At 40.0% G+C, this 12,185-nt stretch overlaps 1 protein-coding gene across 6 annotated transcripts in view; it reads right to left on the bottom strand.

The window, feature by feature from the left end:
- The window catches only part of Shld2 (shieldin complex subunit 2), a 90,756-nt gene that overhangs the window by 67,664 nt on the left and 10,907 nt on the right, over positions 1-12,185 (bottom strand). For 2 of the 6 annotated variants that reach the window (XM_050140667.1, XM_050140668.1), the window contains exon 3: positions 2,665-2,764. The exons of 2 other annotated variants lie outside the window; for them this stretch is intronic. The gene's annotated coding sequence lies outside the window, so the exon portion shown is untranslated. The remainder of the gene's footprint in view (positions 1-2,664; positions 2,765-12,185) is intronic. 2 more of the 6 variants (XM_050140665.1, XM_050140666.1) reach the window with 1 other exon arrangement.

Below are 12,185 nucleotides of genomic sequence, written 5' to 3'. Positions count from 1 at the left end.
TTCCCGTGTTCTGTAGGGTGATTTAAACAGTAGCAGTAGAGTTTCAGAAAGGACAGAAGTCAGCATCAGAGCTCGTTCAGCATTAATAATAGGTGAGCTAATAATAGGACGGTGTTTACCCAGGCAGGTCTAGGTTGTGCTTCTTTCGTCAGCTGGAAAGCTGGAAGCAAAGTGGCTTTAACTCCCATACAACCTGCAGTTGTCATGACATCACTTTATGAAAGTGTAGCTGATGCCAGCATAAAACTAAGAAAGTTCACACCTAAAACTACTTTCCATCCATTTCATAATTCATTCACATTATAAAATCGAGAGCATCTCATTAGGGAAAAGGGGGAGGATAATTAAGACTGAGAACCTTCAACATGCTTGACAAATCATGAATTTTCTTAGTTAAGTCTTTTTTTTTCCATTAAAAACACTTTTCTTTGTATACCTTGCTCAGCCTAGATGTAGTAGGGAGGGCCTTGGACCTTCCACAAAGCAAAATGCCTTACCATCTCTGAGGATTAGAGGGGGTTGGGTGGGAGGGTGTGTGGAGGGAATGGGAGGAGGGGAGGGAGTGGGAATTTGAATTGTTATTTAAAAAAAAAATCTAATAAAAATTTTTTTTTCTTTTTGAGATAGGGTCTTTCTATGTAATCTTGGTTAGCCTAAAACTCAGCATGTGAAACTAAGTTAGCCTTGAATGCAGGGAGACCTTTCTCCTAAATACTGGGATTAAAGGCTTATGTTAACATAACTGGCTTAAAAGTCTTTTAAACCAACCCCCAAATTCCAACATCCTCTCTGCTGCTTCTTGTTCAACTTTTTCTAAACTACATGTATGTCCTTACTGTTCTGGGTGATGGGGACAATCTCAAGCACACAGACTGGGTGATGGGGACAATCTCAAGCACACAGACCACAGCCAGAGGACAGAATGCAGGAGCCAGTTCTCTTCCAGGCTGTAGGCCCCAGGGGTCACACTCAGGCTGTTAGGCTTGGTGGTTGTCACCTTTGCCCACTGATCCATCTTTCTGGCCTGCTGACAACAATTGTATTACATTCTGTGAATCTGCTGTGTACATATGCGCTACAGTACCCATGTGGAGGAGAGGGCACAACCTTTGGGAGCGAATCAGGTTCCAAGCTTAGTGGTAAGAATTTCCCTGCTAAGCCATTTTGCTGGCCCTCTTATTTGATTCATATAGCTACTCTTCAAGATACTATTTTAGACGAAAAAATGTCTAAAGAATGAAATAGCATCCTAGCACTTGGGAGGTAGAGGCAGCCAGATCACTGTGAGTTCGAGGTCAGTCTGGTCTACAAAGCGAGATCCAGGACAGCCAAGAGCTACACAGAAAAACCCTGTCTCAGGGGGAAAAAAAGAAAGAAAAAAAAAAAAGAAGTAATTCTTTTAAGATTACAGAGCTAATAAAAAGGTATAACCAAGGTTCAAACTCAAATTCAAATTACTAAATGGCTGTCACTTTCTTATATTTTTGATAGTGAGCCTAACCTTTAATGGCTGAGACATCTCTTTCCAGCCCAGCTGTCATTTTATTAACCTACAAAAAAAATTAAAGAAAAATGATGAACTAGATCTTCTCAAGGATCTCTAAACACTAAGAGTTTATGATTGACATAATCTTAGAACAGAGAGGGCAGAGTAAAATACCAATTTGGATTAAAAATTGTTTTAGGAGAGATGGATCAGCAGTAGCTAGTTCTAGGACAGGCTCCAAAGCCACAGAGAAACCCTGTCTCGAAAAAAAAACAAAACAAAAAAAAAAGAAAGAAAGAAAAAAGAAAAAAAGAAAGCACTTACTAATCTTGTACAGAACCCAGGTCTGGTTCCCAAACCCTTCCAGCACCTTCCCTGCACCTACATGGTGTAACTCCAGTTCCACAGGAGTCGATATCATCCTCTATCCTCTACAGATACTACACACACACAGTACATGCACACACATGCAGACAGGCAAACACTCATGTGCATAAAATAAAAATAAATAAATCCTTTTTGTTTTAGTATTAAAACTTCTGGGAAGTGCTAGATGTAGTATATACCTGTAATCCACGCATTTGAAATATTATGGCAAAATGGGAATTTGAGGTTAGCCCAGACTAAATAGCAAAATCTTGTCTCAAAAAGAAAAAAAGAAAAAAAGCAAGTGTTGAAATAGGAACGGCGGCGGGGGCTGCGTCCCCAACACCCCGGCCGCTTGGCTAGCTCATGCCCGAAATAATAACACACAAACTGTATTCATTTAACTGCTTGACCCATTTCTATCTAGCCTCTTCTAGGCTAACTCTCGCACCTGGACTAGCCCATTTCTAGTAATGTGTGTAAGCACCCCAAGGTGAGCTTACCGGGAAGATTCTAGCCTAAGTCCATCGTGGGTTGGAGCTGCCTGGGAGAGCAGATCTGCTCCAGAGAGCAGAGTCTGACCTCACTTCCTCTTCCGCCCAGAATTCTATTCTGTTTACTCCTCCCACCAATGCTTTAACCTATGAGACCAAGCAGTGTGTTTATTACTTAACCAATGAAATCAACAGATTGATATATGACACTCCCACATCAGCAAGGACTTCAGATGTAGCTCAGAACACCTGCATAGCATACACAGATCTCTGAGTTCAGCCTCCAAGACCACATAAAGTGGGCGTGGTAGCACTTACCTGCAACTTCAGCTGTGCTGTAGGGGTGCGGGAGGATCAGCAGCTCAAGGTCATCCACAGAAAAGTAGGAAGTTCCAGGCCTGCCTGGAATACATCCTGTCTCAAAAAACAGAGGCAAAAACAACTTACTAGGAAGTTCCTTGTGAACAAGACTAGAAGATGGGTTCAACTAGAAAAGCTAACAAGTAACTATAGCCTTTAAAAACACTACCAATGGAAAAGCTGTTAGGAAAGCTAGTTCGAAAGACTGACACAAATCTAAAAAAAACCAAGTTCTCCCTCCCAAACACTGTTATTTAGAAGACTGCAATCGTTAGTGCAGATTGACTCAGGCAGCATTCCTGGGATCCACTCAGAGTTGACTGATCTCTGAATAAGTTTTGAAAAATAATGATGTCTACAACCAAACTAACTTGAGAAATATAGGATTTCTCTTATAATATTATAATAATATTAAAAATGTTCATTCCATGTCTGTGAGCAGTAACCTGACTTGAGAAGTTATCCTCAGTTTCAATTCCATTTCAGCTTAGCCATGTGAGTGTAAGAAACAGGTTTGCTGTAAGATTAGAAAGAACATACTTGTATGCCTAAAGAGAAATTCTTAAAAAGGATTTGCAAAAATTATTGCTAATACCATTTTCCAGCACCTTTATCAACCTGGAAGAAAATTGACGTTCCTGGTGAATTGCTGATAGAAGGGGGGATAATACTTTTTCATAGGACGGCCCTCAAGAAGACTAGTTAATGCCTTTGAAAATAAAAAAAGCACTTAAAAGTCTGATAACAGAGAATAGTCCCAAGTTCCAGGTCAATTTGGGCTAGGGAACTATGGGCCACCCCTGGGTACTACTATGCAGCAATTTCCTTTAAACTGAAACACTGCATCATGGAAGGAGCTCTTAAAAATCAAGAACTAGTGGTAGGTACATGCCTTTAATCCCAGTACTTAGGAAATAGAAGCCGGCAAACTCAAACTCTGTTGAGTACGAGGCCAGTTTGGCCTATGTAGTGAGTTCCTGGGCAGTCAGCCCAATGTGGTGAGACTCTGTCTCAAGAAGAAAAAAAAAAAGGACGAAGGTATAAGATTCAGGATCAGGAATCAGACAATTCAAACTCTCAGGAAATAGCTAAAACTTACAAGATTCATAAGACTCCTCCTCAAGGTTATACAAGCAACAGCAGTTGCTGGGGAGAAGAGAGGATGAGTTGTCAAGCTGTGTCCACAGTGCACAGAAAGCCCCAGGGATGCAGCTTTCCTGAGTCAGCACTCATGCTAGGGCGGGGACTTTTTGTGATGCAGCTGCCTTTGAATCAACTGCAGTCCTGTAAATATTCCTAATGAACTCTTCACCATGCTACATTTTTATGGTATGTTGTTGGTACCCTATTATTCAATTCACCCCAGGAAAAGTTATGTAACAGGTACAAAGTAAGACACTCTAAAAAAAAAAAAAAACTAGTACAACAAAAAAGAACTCTGAAAAGAAATATGAAATGTAATCACTAAGATATCTAAAAAGAAAAAAGAATGTGTGGGATGGGGGAGACTGTGATCAAAATATATTATATTTAAAACAACTATCGTAAAGAAAAAGGTCCTAATATAATATAAATGTAGAAAAATATTGAAGGAATAAAGTGATGACATGACATGGGTGGTTTCTGATATGCTAAAACTACAAACTGTAAATAATCAGCAAGTTCTAGTCAAAAACTGTTGCAGGAAGTGGGTCCTTTGTTCGTCCCACCCGCCCAGCTAGCTTACAACCTGAAATAACCACACAGAAATTATATTAATTAAATCACTGCCTGGCCCATTATCTCTAGCCTCTTATTGGCTAACTCTCACATCTTGATTTAGCCCATTTCTATTAATCTGTATATCACCACGAGGTCGAGTATGTCTGACCTGGCGGCTCCATAGCGGCTCTCTGACTCTGCTTCCTTCCTCCCAGAATTCAGTTGTCTTCTCCGCCTACCTAAGTTCTGCTCTACCAGGCCAAGCAGTTTCTTTATTGATTAACCAATGCGAGCAACACATAAACAGAAGGACCTCCTACACCATTTTCCCTTTTCTGTTTAAAATGGAAAGGAAAGCTTTAACTTTAACATAGTAAAATTATATATAACAAAACAGGTATCAAGCAAGAATTACAGTAACAATATTTATATCCACTTTTAAGGAAAACTATAACTATTTATTTATTCTTTAACTCCATCAAAGACTCCAGAAGGATATAATATTACCTAAGTAAACAGGAAGTGCATTGTAAGCAACTTCCAAAACTGTAGAATTGACAGAGATATCTCGCTGCCTGGACAGTCACCAAAAGTCACCAAAAGTTCCTCTGTACCGTTGGGGCATCCATCTTTAGCCTACAGGCCCATACCAGCAGACTTTTCCATGAAGATGGAAATTTCAAAGACAGTTCAATCACTTTCTTCTGTGTCCTGCAGAATGTCTCGCAGACTCATTTGTGAAGCAGGAAGACTGAAGGACCATCTCACCTTTAGGCAAGTTTAGAAGTCATCTCTCTGTAGGTTTTTTTTTTATGTCCAGTTTATGCAACAGTCCAGGCAAGAGCAGTTTCTTGCCCAAATGGCTAACCAACTCCATAAGTAACCTTTTCAATGCCCATCTTCCTCAAGAAGTAGCTTGATGCTGCCAGGAGCAGACGTGTCTCATTGTCATGAAAAGCCCTAAGTTATTAAAACATTTTAAATTCCATATTTTGTAGTCCTGAAAGATACAAAGAATGCCTATCTAACAAATATATCTCTATATATCTAGAAAATCTAACTAACTTAACTACCAGCTTGACTATTATCGATGATTATCAATTAACAACCTATATTTTCTAATTATACATTACATTTTTAATGAACTACACAATCACAATACCTTAATCAAGAGCAGAAATATACATATAACAAGACTGACCTAAATTTGTATCAATAAAGCAAGATCATACCAATGCAGATTATTCATATCTATATCATATCCCCCTTTAAATATAAAAGAACATTTATAAACAATATTTGGGAATATGAGAGCAGTTTTTTGTCTCCAAACTGCCTTGTACTGTATGGGGGCACTGTTAATCAGTCTTTTGTGGTGTATCCTGTGTGCTAGGTTCATCTCAGTCAGCAGCTGGGTGAAGTAATTTTTTGAGGGTGTTTAGATGACCTTTCAGGAGGGCGTGGTCTATCATACCATATTGGTCTAGAAGCAATCCACAGGGTCTCACCTTTTGCGAAAACAAAAGAAGAACCTCTTTTTCAAAGCATCATATCCTTAGACCCAACTTCTGAAGTCAAGATACCTTTGTAATATACATGGTAGATTTGCTTAGCAGCACATACAATGAAAAGTCTCTCTGTACTTAACTCCTTGACAGTCAAAAAATTTAAAGAAAACACAATCCAGACTCTGTGAATTTTTCATTTTTACGTGGCTGATTTTTACTCTATTACTTTACTCTGTCTCTTTAAAGACTTTACCCTTTTTTAAAAACATTAACTTTATTTTATGACTCTCTATAAAAGAATGAAATTTTATTCCCTCAAATTTTCTTCATCTTTTATCTGCTACTGTCTTTGGTCTAAAGGTTTAACAGACGACAAAAGGAATAGGAGGCAAACTATACTAGTAGTTACAAAGGGAAAATGTGAGATGGGAATTCTTTCTAATATCATCAAATATTTTTGGAAGAGGCAGAGATGGTTAAACACACTGTAAGTCATATTTCCTGCTAGCACAATTATTCCTGGTTTCTACAGCAGAGTCATACATGTTAGTACCTCCTAGTACTCTAAAAAAGATATGCGCAGGGCAGTGGTAACACACACCTTTAATCCCAGCACTCAGGAGGCAAAGGCAAGTAGATCTCTGTGAGTTCAAGACCAGTCTGGTCTACAAGAGCTAGTTCCAGGACAGGCTCCAAAGCTATAGAGAAACCCTGTCTCGAATCAACAAAAATAAACAAACAAACAAAAAAGACACCATGCTTTTTGTTTTAAGTTGTTCATGACCTGACTGAATCTGAAGCATATTTTACACATGCCAAAATTAATGTAATAAAGGATTTCAGGAGACATACACTTTGTGATTGATTTATTGACTTTATGATACATTTTCTAGTTTTAAAAGCAAATTATTAAGTACTACTGTTGCATTGCCAAATGGACACGACGTGTATGCCACATCATCTTCTAAACAACTGTTTATGGCCATAGACTAGTGCTGCCGTCTGCTCTGGTCACATAAGTTTCTTTTCACAGTGGGAACAGTTACTGCAAAAGCTCCTAACTGATCAAACTGCTGAGAATAAGTGACTGCTGGATGCTCTGCCCTAAATGGGACATCTATATCGCCACTCCAGGGCTTAGGAACATCATGAAAGAGCAAATAAAAAAAGCATAAGACACAGAGCAGCGGGAGAGATGGTTCACAGTGAAACATACCAACTGCTTATCCAAAAGACCCAAGTTCAATTCTCAGGATACACATGGCGGCGTGCCACCATGTATTAGTCCAGTCCCAGGGAATCCGCACATTTTTCTGGCTTCCACCAGATACTACATGCTCATCATACACAGACATACATGCACACAAAACACCAATACACATAAAATAAAAAATAAGGTTTTAAAATAAAAACTTTTTTCAAAGACAGAGGATAAGGCGTCATGGAAGTCTATCTTTTGAACATGACATGCTTTTAAATTCATAGCGGTTATGGTTAAATCAGCAACCCATTATGGAGTAAAGATGTGCTCATAAGGCTCCATTCCTCCCTGAGGAGTTATAGGAGTTATGATTGCTAGAGGGGGAAAAACATGTCCTTCAATGTCATAGCCGATGTAATCGTCTGGCCTGGTCTGTCACTTGGGTACCCTGTCCCTTTAAGAGACAAGCTCCACCTACTTCTAACCTCTCCCTCCCTTCCACTGAGGCAAGGGAATCTCCCACCTCAAGTCCTCCCTCCTACCCACCCCACCCGCTCTCTCTGCCCTTCTTCTGGAGAGGCAGCTTNCCCCCCCCCCCCCCCCCCCCCCCCCCCCCCCCCCCCCCGCCTTCTCCCTTTCTCACTGTTTTCTCACTCTAGCTAGGACTGAGGGTTGGTTATGTCTACCCACACGTCTCACAGAGACAAGATTGCTGAAGCTAAAAAGCCAAATAAAGCACTCACAGCTGAGCTTTGCCAAGAATAAAACAGCTTTACAGTAGGATGCTTTATGGTACACTAAGCAAAAGCAAAGGATGCTGAACATTAGAAAGCAAAACTGGAAACAGTGACATTACATAGTTTTCATATATTCCAGTGTCTCTGTCAGCATAAACAGTTTCCCACAAAGCTGACACTTTCACATCGGAGATGACTGTGTTCGTCATCCTATTTACTGTGGGGCCCAGGACAACGTGGCCACACATGGGGCCCAGGCCGCACAGCTGCCACAGCAGGCAGCACTGGGTTCCAGAAAAAGCCATAAGCTGATACCACTAGGGAGGGTCAACATCTAAAGGAAAGTACCTCACTTCCAACCATAAGATAAGATTACCTAAGGCTATCAGGCGGCCTTGTGCCCAGGACCCACCCATTCTCCTTTTGCCAAGACCCCCTAGACAACTGTCAACCAATCACTCTATTCACAAAAGACTGCAGTCTGGTTCTGAATTCCTACACTCCCTGGCTCGGCTGACTCTCAACAACCTAGCTTTACAGCCAGCTTATCTCCATGCTAAGAGCCTTCACTCTGAAATCCATTCAGTAGCCAAACCCAACACTGTGTTGTAACAGCAACTGTACTCTAACTCTTGAATTATAACACCCAGTCTTAACCTCTGAGCTCTTCATATCCCAGCAGCTATCTTCTGGTTTTATTTACTCTCCATCAGCCTAATCACAAAGCCCACTTTCAAAGTTTCTACTCTAATCTCTTGCCACATTATCCCTTGTGCCACACTAGGCCACAGAATCCAAAGCAAGAACCGCTAACTGTTTAACCTGCCTTCTCGGGTGAAAATCATTCCCATGACTACTATACATATAGAGCAACAGGAAATGCACCACCCCAATTCTAGATACTCTCTTTTAGAAAATACTACACTTTGTCTCCAAAGGCCTTCTCAAAACTCTCCCTTTCTTAATGTCTTAAGTGCACTCACCCTGTCTTTTCCTATAATATCAGCCTTGAAGTCACAACATTTGTGCCTCTCCTTCCCAAGTGTTATAGGCACATACTAAATCTTCCCAAGTGTTATAGGCACACATTACATCTTCCCAAGTGTTATAGACATACACTACATCTTCCCAAGTGCTATAGGCACACACTACATCTTCCCAAGTGTTATAGGCACACACTACATCTGGTAACATTTGTGCCTCTCCTTCCCAAGAGTTATAGGCATACACTACATCTTCCCAAGTGTTAAAGGCACACACTACATCTTCCCAGGTGTTACAGGCACACACTACATCTGGCAGCATCACTCATTATCTGAAGCTGTTAAATTAAGATGCTTCATACTTAGAGGGAAAGTATTTACTTTGAGGTGCTGGAGATCAAACCCAGGGTCTTTCCAAAGCTAGGTAAGCAGCAAGCACTGTGCTACATACTCGGCCCAGGAAAAATAATTTCTCTTCCTGACAATGTTCTTACTGTAAAATCTCACTGCACACTGATTCTGTGGACCAATTGCATTCAACTACTAGTTTAATATAAAACAAAGGCATTAACTGGCCTGCTAAAAGAACTGTAGTTAATTCTAAAGTGAAAATAAGTTTTGAAGGTCGGTGAAATGGCTTAGTAAATAAGGGCCTGAGTTTGATCCCTGGGAACCACACAGTGGAAAACAAAAGTGGGCTCCTACAAGTTGCCCTCTGACCACCATGCCCATGCTCTGAAACAACTGCCACACATGCATGAACACACAAAATAAATAATGTAAAAAAAAGAAAAGAAAGAAATTTTGGGATAAAATTGGCACAAATTGCCACTTCAATGTTTACAACTGTGCCTACCATCTAATTCCAGAATGTGTCCATCTCCTCAAAAGAAGGCCTTATGTGGCCAACAGCCATTCCCAAGCCTCTGCGTCTCACCTCCTAGGAACCACTAATCTACCTGTTACTGTCATGGAACTGCCTGTCCTGCACATTTCACAGACATGAATCATATAAAGTCATTCTTCTGTGTCTGCCTTCTTTCACTTGGTAGTGTTTTTAAGTTTCATTGGTGGTGTTTCACGAATTAGTATTTCATTTCTTTGTACTGGCTTGTTTTGCTTTTTATTTATTTTGTCTTTGAGGGTTTTTGTTTTGTTTTGTTTTTCTGAGACAGGATCTCTTCATGTAAGAGCCCTGGCTGTCCTGGAACTCACTTTGTAGACCTCGACCTCACAGACACCCACCTGGCTCTACCTCTAGAGTGCTGGGATTACAGGCATGCACCAACACCACCATCGCCGCCGCCACTGCCGCTGCCAGCTCTCATTTCTTTGTTTTGGTTTTTGAGACTCTCATGAGTCTTAGGCTGTTCTTAAATTCCTTACGTGGTCTGATTCTCCTACTTCCACCTCCAAAACACTAGAATTACAGGTGAGCACCATCACACCTGGTGTACCGGCTGCTAGAGCGTGAACCCAGGGCTTCACGCATGTTAGGCAAGCAGTCTACCAACTAAGCTATACTCCAAGACCAGTATTTCATCCTTCTTTATGGTTAATATTACTCCACTGTGTGGGAAGTAGCACTTGTGTTTACACATTATGATCTGATAGACATTTGGTTTGTTTTCAGGTTTCCATTATTATTATTAATGCAGTTGGCATCAACACTATTATACAAGATACTGTTACACATATGGCATCAAATCTTTTCGGGAATATTACTAAACAATATGGTAACTAACTGTGCCTGATTCTTTTAGGAACTGCCAAGCAAAACCACCACTGCTGTACTATTTGGTCTCCATTAGGTTCTAATTTCAATATATCCCACAGAGAGCTGTTAGTTTTTTGGTTTTATTATTGTTACAGTCATTCCTAGAGGATATGAAATACTGTCAGTGATTTTTTTATTGTATTTCCATTTTTCATGCATTTATTTGGCCATTTATACATGCTTTAAAGTTTTTGTTACATTTTATTTATGTGTGTGTCTGCAGATGTGTGTGTAACCTCTTTGTGTTTCATTTTCACAAGCTCTCCAAGAAGACAATCATAAATATTCTACTCTGAGAGAAAATTGTGGTGAATAAATATTTTAAAAGTTACCTCTACTCTCCCCATGTATCTTTTTGGTTTTTTTGTTGTTGTTGTTGATGATGTTGTTGTTGTTGCTGTTTTTTTTTTTCAAGACAGGGTTTCTCTGTGCAACCCTGGCTGTCCTGGAACTCCATCTGTAGACCAGGCTGGCCTCATACTCCTCAAACTCAGAGATCAGCCTGCCACTTCCTCCCAAGAACTGAAATTAAAGGCCTGTGCCTTCCCCCAACCCCCCTGCACTTCCTTAAGTATCTTTAAAGTAGTGTTATTCTAAGTTATGCTTGTGATAAAGTATCACTGTAAAACAATCTAGAGTCTACCATCTCTGTTCTGGACAAAAGCAAGGACTTTAACAGCATGAAGGCCAAATCAGCACTCTCCTCGTTTTAAACTACTTGTCTATCATAGTCAGAAGTTTCTGTCCTACCTAGTCCTGCAGCCGTTCAGTCCCAAATAAACACACAAAGGCTTATAATAATTATAACTGTTTGACCTATTAGCTCAGACTTATTACTAACTAGCTCTTACAATTTAAATTAACCCATAATTCTTATCTATGTTTGGCCACATGGATTGGTATCTTTTCTCAGTAAGGCATTCTCCTCTTGTTTCCTCTGTGTCTGACTTGTGACTATGTCTTTGCTCTTCGTCTTCCCAGAATTTTCTTAGTCTCCTCGCCCTGCTTATACTTCCTGCCTGGCTACTGGCCAATCAATGTTTTATTAAACCAATATGAATGACAAACCTTTACAGTGTATAAGCATTATCTCACATCAGTCTATGCCCTACACTAGTGGCAAGATGTCACTGATGGCAACATTATCAAGAAATCTGCCAAGATCATTTCAGCACTTAATTTTGATTACAAACCCCACAAGTTGAGGATGTATTTCTGTTCTATCCTCCTATCTAACAACACAGTAAACACCAGACCACAAGGTTGTTTATAAGCTGTTTTCAAAAACTGAAAGCATTATCTTAAAATGTTCATCATTATGTAAGATCTCAAAGAGGACCAGAATTTTCAATTTTGGTGTTGAAAAAAAAATCAACCCAATCATAAGCATCATAATTCCCAAATCACACTCCAGAAGTACCCCTCCATTCCAATGTAATCTAGAGAAATACATTATCAGCCTGGAGGGATGGCTCAGCCATTAAAGGCTAGGCTCACAAACAATAAATAAGAAGAAATATATTATCACAATGGGATAACAAACAGCAAGGCAGTTATTCTCTGTGGCAAACT

Source organism: Alexandromys fortis, unplaced genomic scaffold (genome assembly GCF_014885135.2).
Source record: "Alexandromys fortis isolate MF-2015 unplaced genomic scaffold, M_Fortis_MF-2015_v1.1 scaffold_46, whole genome shotgun sequence".
In the NCBI taxonomy this organism is placed as follows: Eukaryota; Metazoa; Chordata; class Mammalia; order Rodentia; family Cricetidae; genus Alexandromys; species Alexandromys fortis.
Note: the sequence above shows the minus strand (reverse complement) of the source record. Positions and strands in the feature narration are given on the sequence as shown.